The following is a 27,364-nucleotide window of genomic DNA, read 5'->3' on the forward strand; positions in this document are numbered from 1 at the left end:
GTAAAAGAAATAAGTGGCACAAGCAAATACTAATAACCCCTGTAATCTGGAGGAGTTCTCTGCACCTCCCCTCCCAAAAAAATCTGAATTCGGGGGCCGGTCCACCACAGAGGAAAATATTGGATCCCACTATTGGGCACCTAACTGCAAGCCATTTTTAAAAGTCAGTTTATTATACATTATTACATTTTTAACGATATTTGCATCACATTTTTAAAAGCATGACTTGCTGCTCCAGTAATATTAATAGTTATTTCTAAATTATTCATTTATTTATTAAATTCATATCCCGCCCTTCCTCCCAGCAGGAGCCCAGGGCGGCAAACAAAAACACTAAAAACAATCTAAAACATCATAAAAACCGACTTTAAAACATATTAAAACAAAACATCTTTATAAACATGTTAAAACAAAACACCTTTAAAAATATATATTTTTAAGAAAACCAAGCTTTAAAATGAGCTGCTATGCATATAAATTAGCATACACAACTTTTATGCAAACATCTGTTCTCTTTTATCCAGTCTTTTGGTGATACATAACTGGGCAGTGTAATTTCGCAGGAGGAGGGAGGGGGAGGGTGGTCAGGTTCTGCCTGAACGGAGCTGGACTCATGCCTGACTGAGTGAACTGGACTGACGCGTCAGTTAACCAGCAGAACATATTCTGTACATTTTGTTGTGAAATTCTAGAACTGGATATTGCTGACATTAACTCCCATCTGTACACATTCAGTCTCCAAGGGTAGCCCTGTCCATCTGCCGCATCTAAACTCAAGCCTGCTGCTGTGTGTTTCCTCCCCGCCATCCTCACCGCAGCAATCCAGTAGCTTGAAGACCTTTGTGGCCAGGAAGGCCAGCACTGCAGGGATAGTTTTTGCCTAGTCAGAAGAGACGGCGACCGAGAAGGTGATGCTGAAGGCCGTTTGTCGGAGAAGGCAGGTCGCTTTCCTTGGCTGTCCGATGAAGAGGAAGGAGGACCAAAAGGAAAGCAGGAGGGAGTGTTGTGCTTGTGAGCATGGGTGTATAGATGTGTGTGAATGGCTCTGACTAGCATGAAGCCCCCAGTTTATCCATGAGGGAATCTGGCGGCCCTCGGGCTGTGAAATGTCCCCCACCCCTGCCTTAGGCTCTGGACCTTCTGGCCATTGCCCCGTGCGTGGCAAACTGCATCAACTACACCTGCTTTCAAGGCCACTGTCTGAGGGAAGAGACTATTCGTTCTGATTTGTTTGCATTATATGACATTGTGTGAAGCAATTGCTTTCTTACACTTTCCAGAGCATTTCCTGTCCCTTTCCCTCCCCAAGTGGGTTTATTGTGCAAGAAAGACCTCAATCCACGGAATCAACTTGAAGGCAGTACATTTACATTTTAGCGAGAGGGGAGGCGGCTCACAGAGGCAGCGAGCCTTGGTGGGAGATTTGGGGAAGGGGCATTGCATCTGTTTTCAACTATTAGAAATGGGAGGGTGTGTGATTTTACCCTCTCTGTGAGCATTTGCAGATGAAGCGTGTCTGCATGTGAGTGTGGCTGCTATGACATCCCTTGATCTGCAGTGTGTGATAACTAGAGATGCGGGAGATTCGGTTCGCATTTAAAGGTAACCCTAGCTAATCCACACTTTCTGAAACATTCAGAATTTGCACTTACCTGAAACATGCAATGCAATTCTCCAGCCTTTCAATGAACAGAAAAATGTATTTACTACGGTAAAGGGTGCATTAAAATGCATAGATTCAAGAAAATAACATTGAAAAATGCACTATGTTAGGGGGCAATTGCTTTGCAGAAATGTGTATATTAGACAAAATTGCCTAGTACCTATTCATATCAATCACAGCTTTTTCAGAGTTTAAAGGTGTCAAAGATCCATCCCCCTGGGGTTCCTTACCCTCTGTACTCCAAGGGGGTTCTTTGCTTCTGAGAACAGTCAGTCTGAGAACCCCACTGGGTTCCCCACTTCTCAGGCACACCTCTCCCTTTCCATGGAAGTAATTATCTCTGGTATTCACTGCCAACACCCTTCTTTCTGAATTCTTCCCCTGAGTGAAGGGACCTCAGAGAACAATGTGATTTTAGAGGGATTTACCCTCACTAATCAATCCTTAGCGTTCAGCCTTCCAGCACTAGATTTAGAATCCTTAGTTCCAAGCCAATACACACCTCTTATACACCTCTTATACACCTCTTATACAAAAATTGTTTATTTAAGAGTGGGTACGCTGATATATACAAAGGAGAAATAGTAGTCTGATTCCTTAAAGCTAATCACCCTCAGGCGGGCTACACACGGTCATTGACATAACATAAGGAGAGATTTCAATACAGACACGAAACAAAAGAAAGTCTTATCCTGACTCAGATCCTATACTTACATCCAAGTAACACTATTCCTTCGCGGAGCAGCCCTGTCCCCAAACAGCTGTCCCCGTTACATGTCAGCGAGTCGAGGTCGATGGAACAAGATGCTCTTTTGATTCTAAACAATACTCTAATTAATATATGTCAGTTACGCCTCAGCCACATTCTGGCAAGAACTGCAGTTCAAACTGAGTTCACTTTGCCTGCTTGCTCACCGGTCTGATTGAGACCTATGGGTTTTTAGGGTTCTCTGTGAGCCTGGATCTATAAGCAGGCCTATGCTTAACTCCTTATGATTATAAAACATATACCTTCTTAATATCTATGATTATTTATGTGTGGATATATAAAATTCCCCATTAGTTCCTCCAGAAAACTTTGTGTTTGGTACGATATAAACTCAGCACCGTTGTCCGTCTTTAGGGCTTTCAGCCTCCATTCAAATTTTGTGCTCACCATCGAGATGTATTTCTTGAGCATCTCATGTGTTTGACTCTTGTCCTTCAATAAGTAAGTTACACAGTACCTTGAAAAATCATCCACAAAAATTAGAACGTATCTATTCTTTCCAAGTGAGGGTACCTTAAATGGTACATCAAATAAGGCTTCATTATAAGAAGAATGATTTGTACATCCAGAATCTAAAATCCAATTGTTTGATTTTGGCTTGTAATTATTTGCCATAAGACCTTTATGCAGTAAAAGGAAATTGCTTCCTCTCTGAGGTCCCTGCTTATGCTTAGGTAAAGCATGCCGATGGTTTCTTAGTGTGTCAGAGGAATTAACCCTTAACAGTTCCCTTTGTTTGAAACTTGGAGAGTTCTCATTGGCTGAGGAGTTCTTGGGTGAGTCAGAGTCCCTAGCCAGGTGACCACGCCTCCCAAATGAAAAACAGCATTGTGATTGGATCTTGTGAGGGGCTTTCCCCTTTTCTTTATCCTTCCTGCTAGCCATGTAATTTGAGCCACTCTCATTTGAAACTCTTTGAACAAGACATTCCTCTCTTAACTTTGCAAGAGCTTCTTCGAATTGAATCTCATGGTTGTGGTTTAAAAGAGAAACAAAAGGTTCAAATCTCTCTCCCAATGTGCCCATAAGGAAACCCAACTTCTGTTGGTCATTAAATTCAAGTCCAGCTCATTTTAACTTGCTGAATATACTTATCAGGAAAGTTATATGCCTTTCACAGTCTCTCTCTGTTTCTAGTTTTAGGTTCATTATTTCATGAATCAACATTGTGTGAGATCTAAACCTTGTAAAACTGAATGCTTTTTGGAGTTTATCCAGCATTTCCTTGGCAGTTTTACATTCTGTATAATGGATCAGCTGTTCATCCTTAAGGGAACCAAAAATTATAGCTTTTGCAATGTCATCTTTGTCTTGCCAGTCACTTATTTCTTGGGCATCCCCTTCTGGTTTAGGGTTTTCAATACTGTAAAGAGCCTTTTCTGCACCCCGAGTAATTTCAATCCTGCTTTTCCATTGTTCAAAGTTAACAGGAGTTAGCTCCGGCAGTCTTGCAAAACCTCTAGTTATGCTGATACATTCTTTCTTGCTGGTCTGAGAAGAGATTTGCTTTGCTAATGCAACTGAGAAAAAACAGCAGGCAAAAAGTCTTTTTAAAAAACTAGTGCCTGGTAACAGGGCAAAAGGGGGAAAACAAAAAAGGCCCAAAAAATACTCAAAATAAAGCCAGAAAAGTCTGGTTTAATTCTCAACTTATTTCTGGGCTAACCATAACCTGTTTGGTATTTTAACAATATGTGAAATAGGAACAGTTTTGTGGTCCTATTTCTTAGCAGAGATATAAATGCAAGCAGCGGGATGTGAATCAAACCAGCGCACCTTTTCCCTCAGAAACAAATGATAACAGACACAATCTTCTTAGGTAAAAGATAAACAATGTTTACTCACGACCTTTCATATGTTCAGGACACATAGGCTCTAGCTTAAACAAAAGAAAAAGGAGTCCATTAGTCTTTCTCTCCTCAAGCTTAATGGAGAATATGCAAAAATCCCAGACAAAGGAGGAAGAAGAGAAAGCCAGGTAACCCCACCCTTTAGGAAGTTACATCACTGGTAAACAGGTATGTGGGATATTTCCCCAAATATCCCTTAAAGGGAACATGCAAGTTTGCTTGTTCTAACAGTCCCCTGTGTGAGTTCTTTGATGCTGAGTAAAGGCACATCTCTCACTGAAGCTTTTTCCACACTCGAAGCATTTATAAGGTTTGTTCCCTGTGTGGAATCTTTGATGCAAAGTAAGGTGGCTACTCCGACTGAAGGTCTTTCCGCATTCCAAGCATTGATGTTTGTCTCCTCTGTGAGTTCTTTGATGCACCATAAGGGCACTACTCCACCTGAAGCGTTTTCCACACTCAAAGCATTTATAAGATTTGTCTCCTGTGTGAGTTCTGTGATGCAAAGTAAGGTTTCTATTCCACCTGAGGCTCTTTCCACACTCAAAGTATTTTTAAGGTTTGTCCCATGTGACATCTTTGATGCGAAGTAAGGTAGCTACTCTTACTGAACCTCTTTCCACACTCCAAGCATTGATAATGTCTGTCCCCTCTGTGACTTCTTTGATGTGAAGTAAGGTTGCTATTCTGACTAAAGCTCTTTCCACACTCAAAGCATTTAAAAGGTTTGTTCCCTGTATGAGTTTTGTGATGAGAAGTAAGGGTGCTACTGTCACTGAAGCTCTTTCCACACTCCAAGCATTTATAAGGTTTGTCCTGTGTGAGTTCTTTGATGTTGAGTAAAGGCGCTATTCCACCTGAAGCTCTTTCCACAGTTGAAGCATTTATAAGGTTTGTCCCCTGTGTGAATTCTTTGATGCTCCGTAAGGTGGTTACTCCGACTGAAGCTCTTTCCACACTCCAAGCATTTATAAGGTTTGTCCCCTGTGTGAGTTCTTTGATGCGAAGTAAGGTCGCTACTCCGACTGAAGCTCTTTCCACACTCCAAGCACTGATAAGGTCTGACCCCTGTGTGAGTTCTTTGATGCAAAGTAAGGGTGCTACTCCGACTGAAGGTCTTTCCACATTCCAGACATTTATAAGGTTTGTCCCCTGTGTGAGTTTTGTGATGCAAAATAAGGTTGCTACTGGTACTGAAGCTCTTTCCACACTCCAAGCATTTATAAGGTTTGTCCCCTGTGTGAGTTCTTTGATGTCGTCTAAAGGCACTACTGCATCTGAAGTTCTTTCCACACTCGAAGCATTTATAAGGTTTGTCCCCTGTGTGACATCTTTGATGCAAAGTAAGGTGGCTACTCTGACTGAAGCTCTTTCCACACTGCAAGCATGTATAAGGTTTGTCCCCTGTGTGACATCTTTGATGCAGAGTAAGGTAGCTACTCTGACTGAAGCTCTTTCCACACTCCAAGCATTTATAAGGTTTGTCTCCTGTGTGACATCTTTGATGCGAAGTAAGAGAGCTACTCTGACTGAAGCTCTTTCCACACTCCAAGCAGTTATAAGGTTTGTCGCCTGTGTGACATCTTTGATGTGAAGTAAGGCTGCCATTCTGACTGAAGCTCTTTCCACACTCCAAGCATGTATAAGGTTTGTCCCCTGTGTGAGTTCTTTGATGTTGAGTAAAGGCGCTACTCCACCTGAAGCTCTTTCCGCACTGCAAGCATTTATAAGATTTGTCTCCTGTGTGAGTCTGTCTCTCCTCTTCTCTCTTTGCTCCATCTTGACTCCCCAGTTTCTGCTCCTGCACCTGCTCCTCAGCTTTTTCCAGTGATACTTCAGATGGTTCTCCCTCAGCCTTGACACCCCAGATGTATCCTGAGGGAATGAAAAGGAAAGGTGATAAAATGCTGTGGATAAATCCTTTGAATATATTATGATTTGCACTTTGAAAACAATTTCTGGGAGCTCTGTTGATTGATATCAGAGTTTAACTGTCAAAGCTTGAGGCCTTCTACAGAGTTATTTTAGCGGTAGGTGCTTGGTAACAGGTTGTGAAAAGAGACGCAGAGAGAGACAATTGTAACAAAAATCTGCTCTCTTGTTCCTCCATTTAAGGTGGACAGCCCAGTAATTATGCACAGCTGGAATTTACAAACCTAGGATGGATCCTATCTGACAGGAACATGGCCCTTTCCACTGCCCAGAGGGTAACTCACATCCCTTCCCCCCTCCCTCCCTCCCTAAAAGGTTAGCCTCCTGTTACCTGCAACACGAGACAGTGCTGGAACATGAGACCCCCAGGTCAGAAGGCACTCACCGAGCTACTGGGGAAGAACAAAGGACAAGTACGAGTAGCGCTGTGACTAATGACGCAGCTGGGTCAAAGCCAAAACAGAGCCCAGAGGCTGATGCGCACAGATGCGAAAGGAGAGTCATATCAACATTACAATACTTGGTGTGAGTGAATTAAAATGGATGGGAATAGGACATTTTCAGGCAATTACAAAGTATTTTATGCAGAAAATGATAAATTAAGAAGAAACGGGGTTGCTCTAATAGTGAGAAGTGACGTAGCAAAAGCAATTAGGAGCTATAATGCAAAGTCTGAATGAGTGATATCAATGAGATTTAATGGAAACCTATCAACATCACTGGTGATCACTCGTGGCCGAGTAAGATTGTCTTCCAGGATAAGGTCTTTAACAGTGGGTCCATAAGTGACTGTGGAGGCCAATTCTGGATCCACACAGCCTCCCACAGTGAGGACATAGGTTTCCAGATGGAAGATGGTCACAATGAGGATTTGCTTGACATGCCTTCCGCTTAGCTTATTTGTCCCTTTTGCCCTGTACTCGTGCTTCTTCAAAGTCCATAGCACCTTTGATAATGGCCGACCTCCAATTGGGAAGCTCATGGGCCAAACCTTTCCAGTTCCCAATGCTCATGTTACATTTTTTTAGATTAGCTTTGAGAACATCTTTAAACCTCTTTTGCTGTCCACTGATATTCCATTTTCCATCCTTAAGTTGGGAGTAAAGTAGCTGCTTTGGAAGACGGTGATCAGGCATTCGAACAACATGGCCGGCCCAGCAAAGTTGATGTTGGAGGATCATTGCTTCAACACTGATGGTCTTTGCTTCTTCCAATACGCTAACATTAGTCCATCTGTCTTCCCAAGTAATTTGCAGAATTTTCTGGAGGCAGCGTTGGTGGAATCTTTCAAGAAGTTGGGAGTGGCGTTTATAGATGGTCCATGTTTCACAGGCATATTGTAAGGTCAGTAGTACAATGGCTTTGTAATTAAGCATTGTGGTCTCCCTGCGAATATCCCAATCCTTGAACACTCTATGTTTCATTCGGGAGAATGCGGCACTTGCAGAGCTCAGACGATGCTGAATTTCAGCATCGATGTCAGCTTTTACAGAGAGATGGCTGCCAAGATAAGAAAATTGATCGACATTCTCCAGCGTTGCACCATTAAGCTGGATTGATGGTGCTACAGAGGGATTGGTTCGCACTTGCTGATGAAGCACTTTGGTTTTTTTGATGTTAAGCGAGAGGCCAAGCTTTTCATATGCTTCTGCAAAGACATTTAGGATAGTTTGAAGATCTTCCTCTGAATGTGTGGAGACTACATTATCATCGGCATATTGAAGTTCTGTGACAGAGGTTGTAATTACCTTACTTTTTGCTTTCAGCCTACTGAGATTAAAAAGCTTTCCATCTGTTCGATATGTGATTTCCACGCCAGTGGGAAGTTTCCCCTCAACAAGGTGTAGAATCATGGCGATGGAAATAGCAAATAAGGTTGGAGCAATGACACATCCTTGTTTGACGCCTGATCTCACTTTGAATGGATCACTTTGAGAGCCATTGTTATCCAAAATTGTCGCCATCATGTTGTCATAGCAAAATATTCACAAATTTATCAGGGCAATTTTCAGAAGGATGGTCCAGAGAGCAGTTTGATTGACAGTATCAAAGGCCTTAGTCAGATCAATAAATGCCATATACAGAGGTTGGTTTTGCTCCCTGCATTTTTCTTGAAGCTATCATGCAGTGAAGATCATGTCCACTGTCCGCCTGGAAGGCCAGAAACCATTTTGGGATTCAGGGAAGATGTCTTCTGAGATAGGTAGGAAGCAATTTGCGAGGATTCTTGCAAGGATTTTACCTGCGGTAGCAAGAACAGAGATGCCTTGGTAGTTCCCACAATCTGTTCTATCACCCTTCTTGAAAAGAGTGATAATTATGGCATCCCTAAAGTCTTCCAGGATCTCCTCCCTCATCCAGATTTTTTCGATGAGCTTATGAAGTTGTTGTGTAAGTTCAGGCCCACCTTCTTTAAAGATTTCAGCAGGAATCCCATCAGGTCCACTAGCTTTGTTATTCTTCATTTGATTAATGGCTTTACTGACTTCATCCAACTTAGGGGATACTGCAAGCTCATCTCTAATTTGTTGTTGTGGGATTTGCCAGAAGACCTCATCAGCCACATAAGAGTTACAATTAAGGAGGCCATGGTAATGCTCTTTCACATGCAGTGCAATAGACTCTTTGTCCTTTAGACGTTTGGTACCATCTATTGAATGTAAGGGATTTGTACTGTAATTTGTTGGTCCGTAGATGGCCTTTGTGGCATTAAAAAAGCCCCATGCATCATGAGCATCTGCAAAATGCTGGATTTCTTGAGCTTTCTTTATCCATCAGGCGTTCTTAAGTTCTCTAGTTCTTCTTTGGACCTCAACCTTTGCGCTGGCATAGATTTTTTCCTTAGCAGCACAGTTAATGTCTTTTTGCCATATCTGGAAGGCTTTCCTTTTCTTGTTGATGATATGTTCAGTCTCACTATCATTCTCATCAAACCAGTCCTGATGTTTCTTAGTTTGGTATCCAATAGTTTGTTCACATGCTGCAATAATGGAAGTCTTCAGTTTAATCCAGTGTTCCTCAACGTTTTCAGGGAGTTCCGTAGGTAGATGTTTCTTGAGAGTTGTTTGAAAGCAAGCTCGCTTAATAGGATCTTGAAGGGCATGGATGTTCATTTTACGCCTTGGTTTTCTTCCTTGGAGCCTACGTTGAGGAACAATATTAATGGCCATAATGGATCGAATTAATAGATGATCTCTCCAGCAGTCAATGGCACTCGTCACGGCCCTGGTGAGGAGTACATCATGACCATCTCTGGCACAGACAGTTACATAATCCAGGAGATGCCAGTGCTTTGACCGAGGGTGCTTCCATGATATTTTTAATTTATCTTTCTGGTGAAAGAGTGTGTTTCTAATAACAAGATTATGCTCTGCACATTTAGTCAGAAGCAGAATGCCATTCAGGTTGCTATTGCCAACTCCTTCTTTCCCAATGGTTTCTGGCCATAAATCAAAATCACTCCCAACTCTTGCATTGAAATAAGAACATAAGAACATAAGAAGAGCCTGCTGGATCAGGCCAGTGGCCCATCTAGTCCAGCATCCTGTTCTCACAGTGGCCAACCAGGCGAGATGCTGGACTAGATGGGCCACTGGCCTGATCCAGCAGGCTCTTCTAAATCGCCCAGGAGGATAATTTTGTCCTCCTTAGGTATCTCTGATAAGATGGTGTCCAGCTGGGTATAAAACTTTTCCTTGATGTCTTCATCAGCATCTAATGTTGGTGCATAAGCACTTATAATAGTTGCCTGCTGGTTTGGGGCAAGTTTTAACTGGAGAGTTGAGAGTCATTCATTAATGCCAAAAGGAACTTCTGACAAGAGCTTCACAAGATCATTTTTAATAGCAAAGCCTACTCCATGTATTTGTCGTTCTTGTTCAGGCAGTCCTTTCCAGAAGAAGGTGTAACCTCCTTTTTCTTCCTTCAATTGTCCCTCTTCTGCTCTTCGAGTTTCTTGGAGTGCTGCTATGTCAATATTAAAATGTCTCAACTCCCTTGCAATGATGGCAGTCCTGCATTCAGCATGTTCACTATCTGTATTGTCCAACAATGTCCATATATTCCACGTTCCAAAGTTCATTTGTCTTTTGCGACTGCTAAGTGGTGACCCCACTGGATGCGGTAATCCAGTCAGGGAGAGAGATGAGGTAGACTGTGTTTAGGGCACCTTTTCTAGCCCCCTCCCCATAAGGGGTGAGCAGAGTTGATCCTGAATAGGACTGCTCAGTTGTGGATACAGCTGCCGAACTACTCAACTGCCTCGGTCCTTGAGCCAGGATGACTGAGTCTGTATCCACCGCCGATGTGCTGGTCCATGACTAGGGGCTTCTGGATTTCACAGTCCTGCCCCCGTTGCCATTTGCCAATCGCCATGGGACTTTTGGTTTGGTTTGGCTTGGTTCGAAGATGCCTGTGCGTGAATTTGTTTTATGTGGGGAGATCGGTGCCTGACGATCAACACACAATCTTGACAGAAAAAGGTTTTGATCCAATGGCATGGATACCATGATGACTGGAAGTATTTTATTTGCTTCAGTCTTCATCTGCCTTTACAGCTGTTGTAACATACACATTGTTATTCTCCGCCTGTTCTGCCATTGAGGACCTTCTTGGATTGTTCTTTGTCTGGTTCCTCTCCCTTGACCTTGCCGCCATGGGTCACCCTGCTGGGAGTACATGACTCCCAATAGCATCGCTCATAGGGTTCATTGGAACACACAAGCCCACTCACCACTACAAGGTGACGATCCAGCGAGGGGCCTATCAACATAACCATCATTCAACTCTGTGCTCCAATGGCAAACACAGAAGAAGAGGTAACAGAAATTTTACACAGAAGTACAGGAAGAAATTAAAGGGAAATTTAGAACAAGAGTAAGGATGTTGACCTCCTCTAGGATGCACACCTTAATGTGATGAGGGAGTTTGAGAGTGTTGAAGAAGCTAAAACTAAAGTCATCAGGAGACTATACCAAGAGGCTAGACTCCTAGCATGGGCACCCAAGGCGGAATGGTTAAAGCTGAGACACCAGACTAAGATGCATCCAAACTCAGAGGAAGGCAATGGTAAACCACCTCTGAATACCTCTTCCCACAAAACCCCTGTGAACAGAGTATCCAAAATGCAACACAAGATAGTGCTGGAAAATGAGACCCCCAGGTCAGAAGGCACTCACCGAGCTACTGGGGAAGAACAAAGGACAAGTAAGAGTAGCGCTGTGACTAATGATGCAGCTGGGTCAAAGCCAAAAGTAAGCCCAGAGGTTGATGTGTACAGATGCGAAAGGAGAGTCTGGAGTTGTACAATGCACACAATAGGAACATGGAATGTGAGCAGCATGAACCAAGGAAAATTAGAAATTGTCAACCAAGAAAGGGATCAAATCAACATTTCAATACTTGGTATGAGCGAACTAAAATGGACGGGAATGGGACATTTTCAATCAGGCAACTACAAAATATTTTATGCAGGAAATGAGAAATTAAGATGAAATGGGGTTGCTTTAATAGTGAGAAGTGATGTAGCAAGAGCAATTAGGAGCTACAATGCAAGGTCTGAGCAAGTTATATCAATGAGATTAAACGGGAAACCTATCAACATAACCATCATCGAACTCTATGATTCAATGGCAAACTCAGAAGAAGAGGAATTGTAGAGATTTTACGCAGAAGTACAGGAGGAAATTGATCACACACTAAAACAAGATGTTCTGATAATCATGGGGGATTGGAATGCAAAAGTAGGGAACAGAGAAGAATTAGAAATTGTGGGGAAATGGGGCCTAGGAGACAGAAATGAAGCAGGAGAAAGACTGATTGAATTCTGTGAAGCCAATAATTTGTTTCTTGCCAACACAGTTTTTGAGCAACCAAAAAGACGACTGTACATGTGGACATCACCAAACAGTCAATATAGGAATCAAATTGATTATATAATTGGCAACAGAAGATGGAGATGTTCCATACTTTCAGCAAAAACAAGACCAGGAGCAGACTGTGGTACAGATCATGAACTGGTCGTATTGAAAATCAGAGTAAAGCTAAAGAAGACCAACAAAGCAATTATAATGCCAAAATACAATATAAATAACATCCCAGAAGCATATAAAGATCAAATAAGGAACAGGTTTGGGGCTTTAAACTTAGTTGACAGAGAACCAGAAGAACTATGGAGTGAAGTCAGAGATGTTATCAGAAGAACGCAAAAAGACAATACCTCTAGTTAAAAAGAAAGACCTCAATGGATGACTGAAGAAACTCTTAAAATGGTTAAAGAAGGAAAGCAAAAGCAAAAGGAGATACAAACACAGCCAGAACCCAAAATGCAACAATACAGCGACTAGTATGTAGGGACAAAGAGAACTATTAAAATAGTCACTGTATACAAATAGAAGAGGACAAGAAAAAGGGAAAAACAAGAGCCCTGTTCCAAAAGATTAGAGAAATGAAAGGAAAATTTAAACCAAGAGTAGGGATGTTGAATAATCAACAGGGGAGCACACTGACTGACCGAGATGAAATAAAAGGAAGATGGAAGCAATACACTGAAGAACTCTATAAACACTATATATGCTGGGAGGACCAAATGGAAAATGGGGACTGGGCCTCTAACTTTTTTGCCCTTGGTTTCCAATATCTTTTGATGCCCACCCTTCTTACAAATTTTAACCCAGACGCGCTACGTAATTTCATGTTCGAACATGGCCTACAAGTGGATAGAGCAGCGATCGCCACCTCATCCTTTTCCCATTGGTTTCCACATATTATGCCAAATGGTACAGTCCTTAATTATTTTGATATACTAACGTTGGCATACACTGAGCTGAGATTCCAGGTAATGCCTTCAGCATATTTACAGGGCAGATACTTTGGAATTCCTATCGGTGACCGTTTATGCATAGCTGGATGCAATGTACCTGAGGATTTGGTACACTATATGCTTGTATGCCCAATGTTCTCTCTCCCACGTGAAATTTTTTTAAATCCATTGATTGCCACGAGGAAAGACCTTAATAGTTCCCCAAAATTGATCCCTTTATTATCTTCTGTACAACCCCACATTGTGTTATCTACAGCCAAGTTTGCCTTGGCAGCAAAGAAACTTAGAGTCAAATGTGCTAATAGCTGTAATTGAATTTATTAGCAAATTATTGCTTGTTTTATTTTAGTCTTGTGTATAGTTATGTTTTATGTTTTGCTTTTGTAACAGCCTTTGGCTATATACATTTAATAAACAAACAAACAAACAAGCACCATAAAATAGATGGCAGGATGACAGATTCATTCATGGAGGAACCGTATCATGAAGAACCAGCAATTTTACAATGTGAGGTGAAAGCTGCTCTTAATATACTTGGAAGAAACAAATCACCAGGAATAGATGGCCTACCAATAGAGTTGCTACAAGCTGCTGAGATTGAATTTGTCCAAATTTTGACAAACATTTGTCAAGAAATATGGAAAACTAAACAATGGCCCACAGACTGGAAGCGTTCAATATACATCCCAATTCCAAAGAAAGGGGATCCCAGGGAATGCAGTAATTATCAAACTATTGCCTTAATATCCCATGTAAGTAAAGTAATGCTCAAGATTCTGCAACAAAGGCTCTTACCATATATGGAGCGAGAAATGCCAGACGTCCAAGCTGGATTTAGAAAGGGAAGAGGCACCAGAGATTATATCGCAAACATACGTTGGAGAATGGAACGGAGCAAGGAATTTCAGAAGAAAATCACCCTGTGCTTTATAGATTACAGCAAAGCCTTTGACTGTGTGTAGATCATGAAAAACTATGGAATGCCTTAAAAGAAATGGGGGTGCCACAGCATCTGATTGTCCTGATGCGCAACCTATACTCTGGACAAGAGGCTACTGTAAGGACAGAATATGGAGAAACTGATTGGTTCCCCATCAGAAAGGATGTGAGATCGGGGTGTATTTTATCATCCTATTTATTTAATCTGTACGCGGAACATATCATACGGAAAGCAGGATTGGACCAAGATGAAGGAGGTGTGAAAATTGGAGGGAGAAATATCAATAATTCAAGATATGCAGATGATACCATACTACTAGCAGAAACCAGTAATGTTTTGAAAAGAATGGTGATGAAAGTTAAAGAGGAAAGCACAAAAGCAGGAGTACAGCTGAACGTCAAAAAGACTAAAGTAATGACAACAGAAGATTTATGTAACTTTAAAGTTGACAAGGAGGACATTGAACTTGTCAAGGATACCTCGGCACAGTCATTAACCAAAATGGAGACAATAGTCAAGAAACCAGAAGAAGGCTAGGACTGGGGAGGGCAGCTGTGAGAGAACTAGAAAAGGTCCTCAAATGCAAAGATGAACACTAAAGTCAGGATCATTCAGACCATGGTATTCCCAATCTCTATGTGTGGATGTGATAGTTGGACAGTGAAAAAGGCGGATAAGAGAAAAATCAACTCATTTGAAATGTGGTGCTGGAGGAGAGCTTTGCGCATACCATGGACTGCAAAAAAGACAAATAATTGGATGTTAGAACAGATTAAACCAGAACTATCACTTGAAACTAAAATGTTGAAACTAAGGTTAGAACAAATCAAAGCAGAACTGTCACTAGAAGCTAAAATGATGAAACTGAGGTTATCATACTTTGGACCCATCATGAGAAGACATGATTCACTAGAAAAGACAATAATGCTGGGAAAAATAGCAGGGAGTAGAAAAAGAGGAAGGCCAGACAAGAGATGGATTGATTCCATAAAGGAAGCCATAGACCTGAACTTACATGATCTGAACAGGGTGGTTCATGACATATGCTCTTGGAGGTCACTGATTCATAGGGTCACCAGAAGTCGTACTCTACTTGAAGGCACATAACAACAATAACAACAGGTCCTGCCCTTGGTGAACAGAACAGAGTCGTGTGGACCAAGCAGGGTCAGTCTGGCACTTGTGAACATGCATCCACTGGGAGTAAAGCTCATCTTGAAATGCCTGTTGGGCTGACACTGCACAACCTTGCAAAGCCAGCAACACTGGATGCCAATTCACAGCGTCATGAAAAAAAAATGAAATGGACTGCCTTCAAGTCAATCCTGACTTCTGGCGACCCTACGAATAGGGTTTTAATGGTAAGCAGTATTCAGAGGTGGTTTACCATTGCCTTCCTCTGACGCTGAGAGGCAGTGACTCGTCCAAGGTCACCCAGTGCACTTCATGGCTGTGTGGGGATTCGAACCCTGGTCTCCCAGGTCATAGTCCAACACTTTAACCACTATGTTACGCTGGCTCTCTCATAGGCTGCCTATATTTATAGAAATTGGTCATCTCAAATTCTTCATAATTGATCTATATAACACTGTGTGGGGAAAATGTCGTGCAAACAATACAAGCCAAAATGAGAGTAAAAAGACAAGTGGCCAATTAAAGAGTCTTTTTTCCTTTGAGTTCTGTTTACAGTAGTTCCAAAATAAATGTTTCCTGTAAAGTATCAACATTTTATAAGGCGTATGGGTGTTCAGCCAACGATTGTGTCTGTGTATGGCTGAAGCTGTTAAGGGGTGAGTCAGGAGAACTTATTAGAATACAACATCAAGGTGCGGGGTTAGGATGAGAATTCAAATAGAAGTTAAAAGATACAAATAAGAGTACAGCAGTAATATGAGCATCCACTGACAAAGTTTCGATAGATACAAACAAAAGCTATAAAAGACAGACAGCCTTAGGGATTTTTCCCACTTGTCCTTACACAACTGAGGCCTCCACATCTGCTTCCTCTTCCTATCTTTGCATATTAGTGTGAGGAGGGGTGTGCAAGTGTGTGTGTGTGTGTGAGAGAGAGACTGAGGCTGAGACTGTGTTTTGGAAGCCGCCTTCTGGTCCTCCCTCTCTAGCTGCACATGACTGGGCCACATGGCGAGTCCAGAGAGAAACAGCAGGTTGAGCCATCTCATCCCCCCTCCATCTCCTCTTATGCCTTGTGCGCTTGCTCAGTCTTGCACGTTGTGCATTAGTTTAATTGTGGTTATAAGTATTTAGCTAATTCCCTCATGCCAAAGATACGTTACGGATATTGTTGCTGACTTAACCCCACTGTCATAATAGATATGTTTTGTGGCTGAGCAATTCTCCACTGAAATGTTAAATGTGTGTATGCATCTTCAATAAATATCCCCATTTTTAAGACCTGTGTGAGTGTAATGGGTGAATCGGTCAAGATGCGCTGCTGCCACTGTCCAAAGATCCTAATTCAGAAGACTCCTAGCACATGTGTCTGTGCACACAGGTCTACGGAGGAGGCTTGCTAACAGCGGTCTTGCAGGTATTTGCATCTCAGGCTGTTCAGGTGTTTAAATGCCAAAGTAAGCATCTTGAGTTGGGCTCAGAACACTTTTAATATAGGGATAAAAGGTTCACAACTTGCATTGCCCTGGGCTCCTGCTCGGAGGAAGGGAGGGATATAAATCAAATAATAAATAATAAATAAATTCTGCACCAGTTTCAACTTCCAGACCATCTTCAAGGGCAGCCCCATGTGCAGCACATTACAGTAGTCCAATAGGGAGATTACCAGAGCATGGGTAGCCATGAACAGGCCATCCTGGTCACAGCCTGATGCAAGCACAGTGGTGCCCACCTTGATTCTCCAAACTGCCATTGCAGCTTCTTCCTGCTTCAAAGGTAAATCTTGACCTTTGGGCAGAGGAAGGAAGAGAAAGGAGGTAGCGGGTGCTCCCGGGAGCATCTCTTCCCATTGGGGGTTTAGAGTACAGGTCACAGAGTGTCAATTATCTGCTGAGGATGCAGGAGAAGATGCTCTGCTGGGGTTTGGGAGCTGCTGCCCTCTCCTTCTCCTGCTGCAAGGTAAGATTTTTGGTCCTGGGGCAGCGGAAGGTGGCAGGGAGGGACACTTTTCACATCAAATGATCAAAAAGCCCCAAGAACAGAGGAAGTTGCATTCTACCAGATCAGAGAATTTGTCCATCTAGTCCAGCCTTGGCTACTAGAACTAGCAATGGATCTCCAGGATCTCAGGTAGAGAAAGACCCCAGCACCTCCTACCGGATCATTTTACCCCTCTTGGAGCTGCCAGGGACTAAACCTCGGACCTTATACATGCAAAGCAGCTGTTCTCCCTCTAAGCTGCAGTCCCTCCCCAAATATCCACGGCCCAGGCACACATTTCCACGACAGCATCCCTGCAGTGGAAGGTTAAATAACACAGGTGCTAAATCCGTATCTTCAACATTCATCAGTCAAGGGGGAGGGAAGTATATTTACCCAGAGAGGCCACCGTCTCATAATTTTCCTCCATGACTTCCCTGTGCAGAGCTCTTTGGCCAGGATCCAGCAGGGCCCATTCCTCCTCCGTGAAATACACGGCCACCTCCTCAAAGGTCACCTGGAAGGTCAACAGATCCTGGAAAAAGAAGAAGAGGCACTTTCTCCAACATGCCCATTTGCCCAGCCTAAAACTTGAATAGCTTTTAAAGAGGATTGGACAAATCCATGGAGGATCAGGACATCAGTGGCTACGAGGCACAATGGCAAGGCATTGCCTCCACTGCCAGAGGCAGTATGCTGGGAATTGCAGCATAGCAGGCCAGGGGCAGCTACATTTGGTTCATATTGGACTAATAGGGTGAAGCCTGACCAGTGGGGCATGCTGGGATGACTCCCTTCTTGACCCCCTCATTTCATGACATGAGTTTAATCCCGGAAACTGTTTCACTGTGGTTTCACACCATTGGACCTGCTCCACCCTCTGTCTCTTTGCATTATTTAGATTTTGTGGGGGTGAGTATTTCTGGATTTTAGACCGCCCAGATACAATTTCAGGGCAGTGCTTGACTGACTGTCGAAAAAGATCCCACCTATTTTAAGAGAGTATCTTAGGAGTCACGTGTGTACACACAGGTTCTGCCAGGCACATGTCACCGAATCGCAAGTGGGGAGAGTGCTCTCAAGTTCAAGTCCTGCTTGCAGGCTTCCCACAGGCATCTGGTCGGCCACTGCAAGAACAGGGTGTAAGAACGGGCTATTGGCCTGATCCAGCATGCTCTCTCAGAAGTAGTGTTCTCTCAGAGCCCTCTCCACTACTCACACAGGGAGAAGCACCCGCGCTGCCCCCTCCATCTTCCCCCAATGATCCTCCCCTTACCTGATGGGGCTGCCTGGCTGCTCTTTCCACTCTATCCCAGAGAAGAGACGATCCAGATGGTACTTCTGAGGCCATGGCGTTGCCTGAGACGGAGGAGTAAACTAGGCCAGCTCTGGGACTCTCAGCTTTGGCCATGATGCACGTTTCACAGGGAGAAGCTCCTGTAGAGGACACACAGGGATGGGAGAAATGCCTGCCGGAGAGAGGAGGGATGGGAGGGATTTCACTCTTCATGCAAATTTGGGTTTCAGAGGTTTGAATATTATAAGCAGCCTCAATCCAAATAAATAAATGGCACCTCCCTTTCCTGTGTAGTTTTCCCTCACAATGCTTGATTTGCAAAAGGCCTTAAACGTCCCAAATCTCTTTCAAATCAACCCCCAGTTTCTTCCAGATTTTTCTCCATGTTTTGTCACCTGTTGTGTCCTTTGCCACCCCCAGTAATTTCACCCATCTCAGACCCCTCGCCTCTCATCTCTGCTTCTGCTTCCACAAAGCCTTTAGTTCCTGCTCACCAAAGAGTTTCTTCTCCAAGTTGTGAACCATTTCAGGCTTTTATTATTGGGCCTTTTTCTCCATGCATATGATTAAAAACTTAATCTGCATGGATATTAATTCCATGTCATGTCCCTGACAGTTGGCATAAAAATAGATTTTGCACATATTGTAAAGAAATGGTGGGGGTAAATTTGGTCTAATGGCTCCATCTTGGAACTTCCTGGGAATGCAAAACGCCTCCACTCTTTCCATCAGAAATATGGGGAGAGGAATCCTGACCTGCATTCAGTCTGGTTCAGCTCACTGGGCAATGAAAAGAGTATGAAGAACTACTTGCAGTACATCCACGTCAAAATCATTAGGACACATTATTGGTACCATGCACTTGTAAGCTGAGTTAACCTTTAGATGATTTTGAACCACAGCTCCCATCAGCCCCAGCGAGTATGGTCAACAGACAAGAATGATGGGAGTTGTAGTTCAACAAAATCTGGAGGGCCAAAGGTTCCTCACACCTGCTTTACATTCTTGGACTACAACTCCCATCATCCCTGGCGTTTGGCCATGTTGTCTGGGGCTGATGGGAGTTGCAGTCGAGCCATACCTGGAGGGTACCAGGTCCCAGAACGCTGCTCCAAGTTGGACAGGTGATGCACAAGGTGGAAATCTTAACAGCAAACTCATCTACCGTATAGGGTTGAACAATTTAGACATTTAATTGTTATTATTGTTATCCATACATTTTATTATATTTTTATATTTCTATGCAGGCCTTCCTCTAATGAGCTCACAGTGGGAAACATAATTTGTCCCCCTCTCCTTTTGTCTTCACAACAACACAGGCCACATTCACACTGTACATTTATTCCACTATTATTCCATTTTAAACAGTCATGGTTTCCCCCAAAGAATTCTGGGAAGTGTAGTTTGTGAAGGATACTGAAAGTTGTTGGGAATGTCATAGTCCTCATACAGGCCAGCAATTCCCAGAATTCTCTGGGGAAAAGGACTGATTGTTGAACTACTTGGGGAATTGTAGCTGTGTGAGGAGAAAAGGGGTCTTCTAGCAACTCTCAGCACCCTTCACGAACTACACTTCCCAGGATCCTTTGGGGAAAACCATGACTGTTTAAAGTGGAATAATAGTGGAATAAATGTACAGTGTGAATGTGGCCACTGTCACTGGGCCCAGGACACCACCTGAATTTCACTCCTGAGCAGGGATTTGAACCTTGGTTCCTATGGACATAGTTCAGCATTAAACTGCAATTCTAATAATAAAATATATATACACACACACAAACTTGCACAGATGTGGAAGATCCCACACAGAGTGGATGTCCAAAATCTAGAGTGGCACATAAAAGTTCTGCACTGTTTATCCTCACAACAATCCAGTGAGGTGGGCTGGGCTGAAAAAAAGAAGCCACTGGTACAAGCTCACCCAGGGACCTGCATAGATGACTGGGGATTTGATTCTGGGCCTCTCTCATAAAGATGCAGGGGTGTAGTCCTCTAGGGTCTCAAGGGGTGTTAGACTCTACTCTTTTGGGAGCAGGGTCTCTGATGAGAGTCCCCATGTCTCCAGCAACCTATGAGCCAATCGGCATGAAAGGACAGTCAGTCACTGAGAAGAATCTTCTCAGTAGTGAACACTCTTTCGTGCTTTTTGGCTCCTAGTTGTGGGAGAAGGACCTCATTCTCAACCCAGCAGGAAAAAAAAAAACAGGATGGAAGGGGGCATGACTATTATGAAGGGACCCTGCACTTCTGAAATTGCCACTCAACTACTGTAGTAGGGTTGCCAGATCTCCGGTTTTCTGCCGGAGTCTCCGGCAGAAGGGGGCCGTCTCCGGCCTCCAGCCATAGTTTCTTTGAAGATGTTGATCTCCGGCTTTTGAGTGTCTCCCTCAGGCACGCATGCGTGATTCATGCATGCGTATGCTGCTGAAGGCTCTTCCCGCCCACCCGCCTTTTCCCAGGCAGGCGCAGGCGCAGGAAGAGGAAGCAGCATCTTCCCACCCGCCCACCTTTTCCCAGTGAGGCGCAGGCGCAGGAGGAGGAAGCAGTGTCTGCAGTTGCCTCAAGAAGACAGAGGACGATGATGACGTTCCTCCACCTGACTCAAGCGAGGCCTTCAGACCGCCACCGAGCCCGTCCAGCCACTGCCCCCACAGGGACCCCCCAGCAGCAGCTGGGCGGGAGTGGCCGTGATGGAGCTCAGCAGTGGCAGCGGTGCCCATAGCGTCTCTTCCTTGGGGGCCCCATCGTGGCCGCTCCCACCCAGCGGAGCCCACAGCATGAGGGGTGAAGCGGGTGTCCTTTCAGGAGCAGGGGAACTGGCTCCGGGGCCAAGAAGGAGCTGGCCTGGCCTGGCCTGGCCTCCACTGCCACCGCCTCTTCACAGCTCCTGCTGAGGCTGCCAGGCCGCTCGGATGCCATCTCCTAGCAACCGCTCCCGAGACAGCATCTGAGCGGCCTGGCAGCCTCAGCAGGAGCCGTGAAGAGGCAGTGGCAGTGGAGGCCAGGCTGGGCCGGCTCCTTCTTGGCCCCAGAGCTGGTTCCCCTCCTCCGGAAAGGACGCCCACTTCACCCCTCATGCAGTGGGTGCCGCTTGGTGGGAGTGGCCATGATGGAGCTCAGCAGTGGTGGCGGCGGCCGCAGCATCTCTGCCTGGGGGCCCCCATCGTGGCCGCTCCCACCCAGCGGCGCCCACAGGATGAGGGGTGAAGCGGGCATCCTTTCAGGAGCAGGGGAACCGGCTCCGGGGCCAAGAAGGAGCCGGCCCAGCCTGGCCTGGCCTCCACTGCCACCGCCTCTTCACAGCTCCTGCTGAGGCTGCCAGGCCGCTCAGACACCGTCTTCTAGCAACTGCTCCCGAGACAGCATCTGAGCGGCCTGGCAGCCTCAGCAGGAGCCATGAAGAGGCGGTGGCAGTGGAGGCCAGGCTGGGCCGGCTCCTTCTTGGCCCCAGAGCCGGTTCCCCTCCTCCAGAAAGGATGCCCGCTTCACCCCTCATGCTGTGGGCGCCGCTGGACAGAAGCGGCCACAATGGGACCCCTCAGGCAGAGACGCTGCGGTCGCCACCGCCACTGCTGAGTATAAACAATGCAAAGTGTGGAATTCCCGCTTCAAATGCTATGGGTCTTACAAACTTTAAAATCGCCAGGACTGCCATCTCAACCAGATGAAGTGCAGGTAGAGGAGAAACATGTACAACCAAAGGTATGTTGGATGATTACTTCCAACTGATTACCTAGTAGGACATGCCACTTTTCTATTTAAAATTACTTTGCTTGTTATGCTGGGTGATCAGCTACAGTAAAACTAAGGGGGGAACTCCTCTAGCTGCACACATGCTCCCTCTACACACACAGGTGCACACACTGTGGGAAGATTGCTGGTCAAAAGTAGAAGAATCTTGGCTCCTTTTGAGTATCGGGTACTCATAGTTAAAAGTGAATAGATGAGCTTACACTGCACTGCATTGCTTAAAAAGTAAAATTAAGTAGTGATTAAACCAGACAATTGAGAATGGAATTTAAACCTAGGCCTCTAAAATTTGAAACAAGTCAGAATATACTTTGTAGTTTATTCCCAACTGCACTATGTAAATACTCATTTATATAAGTACAAGGAAGGACTCTCCACTCATAATAATGGTAATTGTTTTGAAAAGCACTTGAGGTAGCAAACATCAAGGGGAATCAATGTTAGCCATACTCCCACTTAAATAATTTTCTTCTGAAGATTCAACAGAAGTCAACCAGATTTTAACTCCCATTTAGGAAAAGCTGAGATTCTTTGATTGTCATCTAGCCCCTGGATCTCTTCCAAGTTTAAAAGGACAAAAAATCTTTTAATGGAAGTGTGCATTTTAAGCAGACATTGTGCTCTCATACAATGAGAAGTGGCAGGGTTCAACATCCTTGAGTTGTTGTTATGTGTCTCCAAGTCGACTACGACTTACGGCGACCCTACGAATCAGTGACCTCCAAGAGCATCTGTCATGAACCACCCTGTTCAGATCTTGTAAGTTCAGGTCTGTGGCTTCCTTGATGGAATCAATCCATCTCTTGTTTGGCCTTCCTCTTTTTCTACTTCCTTCTGTTTTTCCCAGCATTATTATCTTTTCTAGTGAATCAGGTTTTCTCCTGATGTGTCCAAAGTATGATAACCTCAGTTTCATCATTTTAGCTTCTAGTGATAGTTCTGGTTTAATTTGTTCTGACACCCAATTATTTGTCTGTTTTGCAGACCATGGTATCCGCAAAGCTCTCCTCCAACACCACATTTCAAATGAGTCGATTTTTCTCGGGGGGGGTAGGGCAGAGAGGTGCCGGGGCTGAAGCGGCCCAGAGATCACCAAGGTTGCCTGGCCCAGAAGGTCCTGGCGTCGAGGCTAGGTGGGGTGGCTTCAGGGGGAAACGGAGGCAGCTGCTCTGCACAGTGCACATGCTTATTGCTTAGGAGGAGGCGCTCTCTTCCTTTATTTTTATTTTTTTATTTTTCTGGTCCTCCCCTCCCTCCTGCTGCCTGTCGGTCCTATATAAGGCCTCGTAAAGTAGAAAGGCAATTGCTGCCTACACTCACCCTGCTTCTATGGCCATAAATATTAGGGGACACCCACTGCAGTAGCCAGCCAACATATAAAGTTGCAGTGCCTTATGGATAACTTTGTGGATGATCTCCAGTCAAGTCTTAGCAACAGCACAATGCTGACAGGCAGTTGCCACTTGCCTAGAATGCCCTCCCTTGTCCTTAACATGGCTGCAATCATATCTACTCAGAAGTCCTATTGAATTCTATGGGGCTTAGTTCCTTAATAAGCATCCTTACAGTTGCTGCCTTCAGGGGCATCCATCTGTGCTCCCATCTAACATCTCTGCAACACTGAGCTTCTTTCTTCCAATAATGGCCTGGCCTGAGGGCACGTAAACCCTTCTTGCCAGAAGCAAGTAAGCTAGATTAAATGTACCCTAAAGGCGTTGATCTGTGACCTGGCAGACCAGGGTTTGAATCCTCACACAGCCATGAAGCTCCCTGGGTGACCTTTGGCCAGTCACTGCCTCTCAGACTCAGAGGAAGGAAATAGTAAACCCCCTCTGTCTGAATACTGCTTACCAGGAAGACCCTATCTGGGATCAACTTGAAGGCAGTCCATTTCCATTTTGCATCACCCTAAGCTTGTGAGAAAGAATTGACCTTGTCACTTCAGATGGACCTAGGAACACCCTATTTTAGGTAACATTTTAATCTCCAGAGAATTTTTTGGAATGGTATGCTCCAAGCAACTGTGGTTGATACAATGTATCATGTTTAATGATGTCACTAGGGCTCACCCTGTGACGTCACTAGGGCCCGCCCCCATTTTCTCAGGTTTTTGGATGGTTCCGACCTGGCAACCCTATACTGTAGAGATGTGAAGGCCTATAACGAAAGGAAAATTTTAGAGCAGTTTTTTTCTCCCCCCCCCCCCCGGCTCTCTGTGCCCGCTCCTTAGAGTGCTCTGTATTGCTGCCCTGGGCTGCTACTGGGAGGAGGAGCGGGATATAAAACTATTAATTAATAAATAAATTAATTAATAATTGTGTTGAAGAAACGTCTGAGTTGTTCGTGTCTACAAGAGACTCTACTATACAGATGTCAGTGGCACATCCATAGCTCCACCCACTCTGGCCTTTGACAGGAAATTGGCCTTTGGAAGGCTGCTCGTGCGTAAGTGTGGCCTTCGGGTTGAAGAATATTCCCTAAGCACTGGACCACCTTACAGGGCTGTTGCGACCACTGCCAATGTATTGTGCTTTGGACAGGGGGGAGGCTGGCCGTGCCAGGAGAGAAAGACTCCCAGCCACAGATGGGCCAATCCTGCAAGAGAAGCTGAGATCCACCCCAAGGGGTTCGATGTTCCCCTCCAACACAATCCGAAGGGGATGTCTGGAGAAGCCCCTTCCCCTGGACCCCAACTGAGGACGGGACATTTATTCACCCATTTCCTCCATCCTCTGCCTTGAAAGCTTCTAGAAGCCGATTCAGAACCTGATCAGTTTCAGATTCCTCTCGCCATCTTCCCTGCCTGGCAGGTGGGAAACTGACCAGACCAGACCCTCTTCCAGTGGAGGAAATCCAAAACGGTCTCTCCCTCCAGCTGACTTGCGTTTCCTCCCTGGGGAGACTGGGCTGACCTGCAAAAGGGGTGGGGTGGGCAGCTTCAGTGGAAACAGTTTTGCCCACACTTTGCAGCTGGACTGCGTGGATCAGCCCCCCCTCCCCACACCCCCTTTTGTATGGATACCCAAAAGAAAACCCTCCTCCTCTTCCCCCCACCCCCCAATCATGTTGCACCTCTTTGTTCTCTCTTCCTCCTCGCGGCGTATTTCTCTTCCCGGATTATGAATAAGAACCGCTCCCCCCTCTCCCCACACATTCTGCCCCCCACACACTTCCTGCCTCTCTAGGAACCACATCTCGGTTCCTTAGCCCACTGGGGTACCGAGTCTTCCTCCCTCCCTTCCCACTGTTCTCCTCCTCCTCTACCCCCCCCCCCGCTGTTCTGTTGGGGCTGCAACTGCTCCAAGGGATTGGGGGGACACTTTCCACCGGGGGTCCCTCCCCCCTGCACAGCCTAAAGGGCCTTTGCTGACAGCTTCAGAAACACTCAACTCCACTGACCTCTCACAGCGCTCTGACGTCACCCTGTTTCGATGCAAATGAAGACTAACTTCCGCCCCCCTGTGATGTCATTTTTTGTTAGTCAGGCTGCATTCACCACGGGCGACTGCTTTAAAGTTCTTTGGCTTCAGTGAAAAATCTCACCTTGGGTGCTTGTGTAAACGTTTGCATCAACATTTTTTAAACTTTATTATTATTATTAAAGAACAAAATTAACAACAAGTGGGCATTGTATCTCCTACGATACAAAGTGTAATTGAAACATGAATGGTGTCATGCCCCCATATGACCATTTTCCCCCTTCCACCCACTGGCAGACCACAGGACTGGGCAATATTGCAATCCAAACAACTCAACCATATATATGTTTTGCTGCTGCTGACAATTCTCCATGCAAGTCCGAAGCATACATGATAAATCCTCTTGTTTTTTCCAGCCCTTGGATAAGGAGATGTTCCAAATATTTCTCAGCCAAGTCAAGATGTTCAAGTCGTTTAGTTCTTTCCATCGCTGAACCACAGTCTGGAGTGCTGCCAAAAAGTAAGAATGATTCCAAGTCCTTAAATTTAACATCTGCATTCTGTCCTTCATATACTGATAGTAAAAACAGTTCAGTGGGACAAGCCACATACTAATAACCCCTGTAATCTGGAGGAGTTCTCTCTGCACCTTCTCCCCCCATAAAAAAACTGAATTCGGGGGCGGGTCCACCACAGAGGAAATATTGGATCCCACCACTGAGCCCCTGACTGCAAGCTGTTTTTAAATGTCATTTTGTATTTTCTACACTTATTTTAAGTGTTCTGAGTTTATTATACATTATTACATTTTTAATGATACTCGCATCACGTTTTTAAAAGGACAATTTGCTGCTCCAGGAATAACAGTAATTTCTAAATTATTTATTTATTAAATTGATATTCCGCCCTTCGTCCCAGTAGGAGCCCAGGGCGGCAAACATAAACACTAAAAACACTCTAAAACATCATAAAAACAGACTTTAAAACATATTAAAACAAAACATCTTTAAAAACATGTTAAACAAAACACCTTTAAAATATCTTTTTTAAAAAAAAACAAGCTTTAAAATGAGCTTCTGTGCATATAAATTAGCATATACAATGTTTATGCAAATATGTTATCTTTTATCCATTTTTTTGGTAATACATAACTTGGCACTTGGGAGCCAGTGTGGTGTAATGGTTAAAGTGGCCAACCAGGTGCCTGGGGGAAGCCCGCAAGCAGGACCCGAGTGCAAGAACACTCTCCCCTCCTGAGGCTTCCGGCAACTGGTCTTCAGAAGCATGCTGCCTCTGACTAGGGTGGCAGAGCACAGCCATCATGGCTAGTAGCCATTGATAGCCCTGTCCTCCATGAATTTGTCTAATCTTCTTTTAAAGCCATCCAAGCTGGTGGCCATTACTGCGTCTTGTGGGAGCAAATTCCATAGTTTAACTATGCGCTGAGTAAAGAAGTACTTCCTTTTGTCTGTCCTGAATCTTCTAACATTCAGCTTCTTTGAATGTCCACAAGTTCTCGTGTTGTGAGAGGGAGAAAAACTTTTCTCTATCCACTTTCTCAATGCCATGCATAATTTTATACACTTCTATCATGTCTCCTCTGACCCGCCTTTTCTCTAAACTAAAAAGCCCCAAATGCTGCAACCTTTCGTCATAAGTGAATCGCTCCATCCCCTTGATCATTCTGGTTGCCCTCTTCTGAACCTTTTCCAACTCTATAATATCCTTTTTGAGATGAGGCGACCAGAACTGTACACAGTATTCCAAATGCGGTCACACCATAGATTTATACAACGGCATTATGATGTCG

General features: G+C 44.5%; 1 pseudogene; it reads right to left on the reverse strand.

Annotated features, from left to right (window-relative positions):
• Positions 1-2,208: 2,208 nt before the first annotated feature.
• On the reverse strand, positions 2,209-25,552 carry LOC133381698 (zinc finger protein ZFP2-like; annotated as a pseudogene).
• Between the last annotated feature and the right edge of the window lie 1,812 nt (positions 25,553-27,364).

The sequence above is a fragment of the Rhineura floridana genome, chromosome 3 (assembly GCF_030035675.1).
Source record: "Rhineura floridana isolate rRhiFlo1 chromosome 3, rRhiFlo1.hap2, whole genome shotgun sequence".
In the NCBI taxonomy this organism is placed as follows: domain Eukaryota; kingdom Metazoa; phylum Chordata; class Lepidosauria; order Squamata; family Rhineuridae; genus Rhineura; species Rhineura floridana.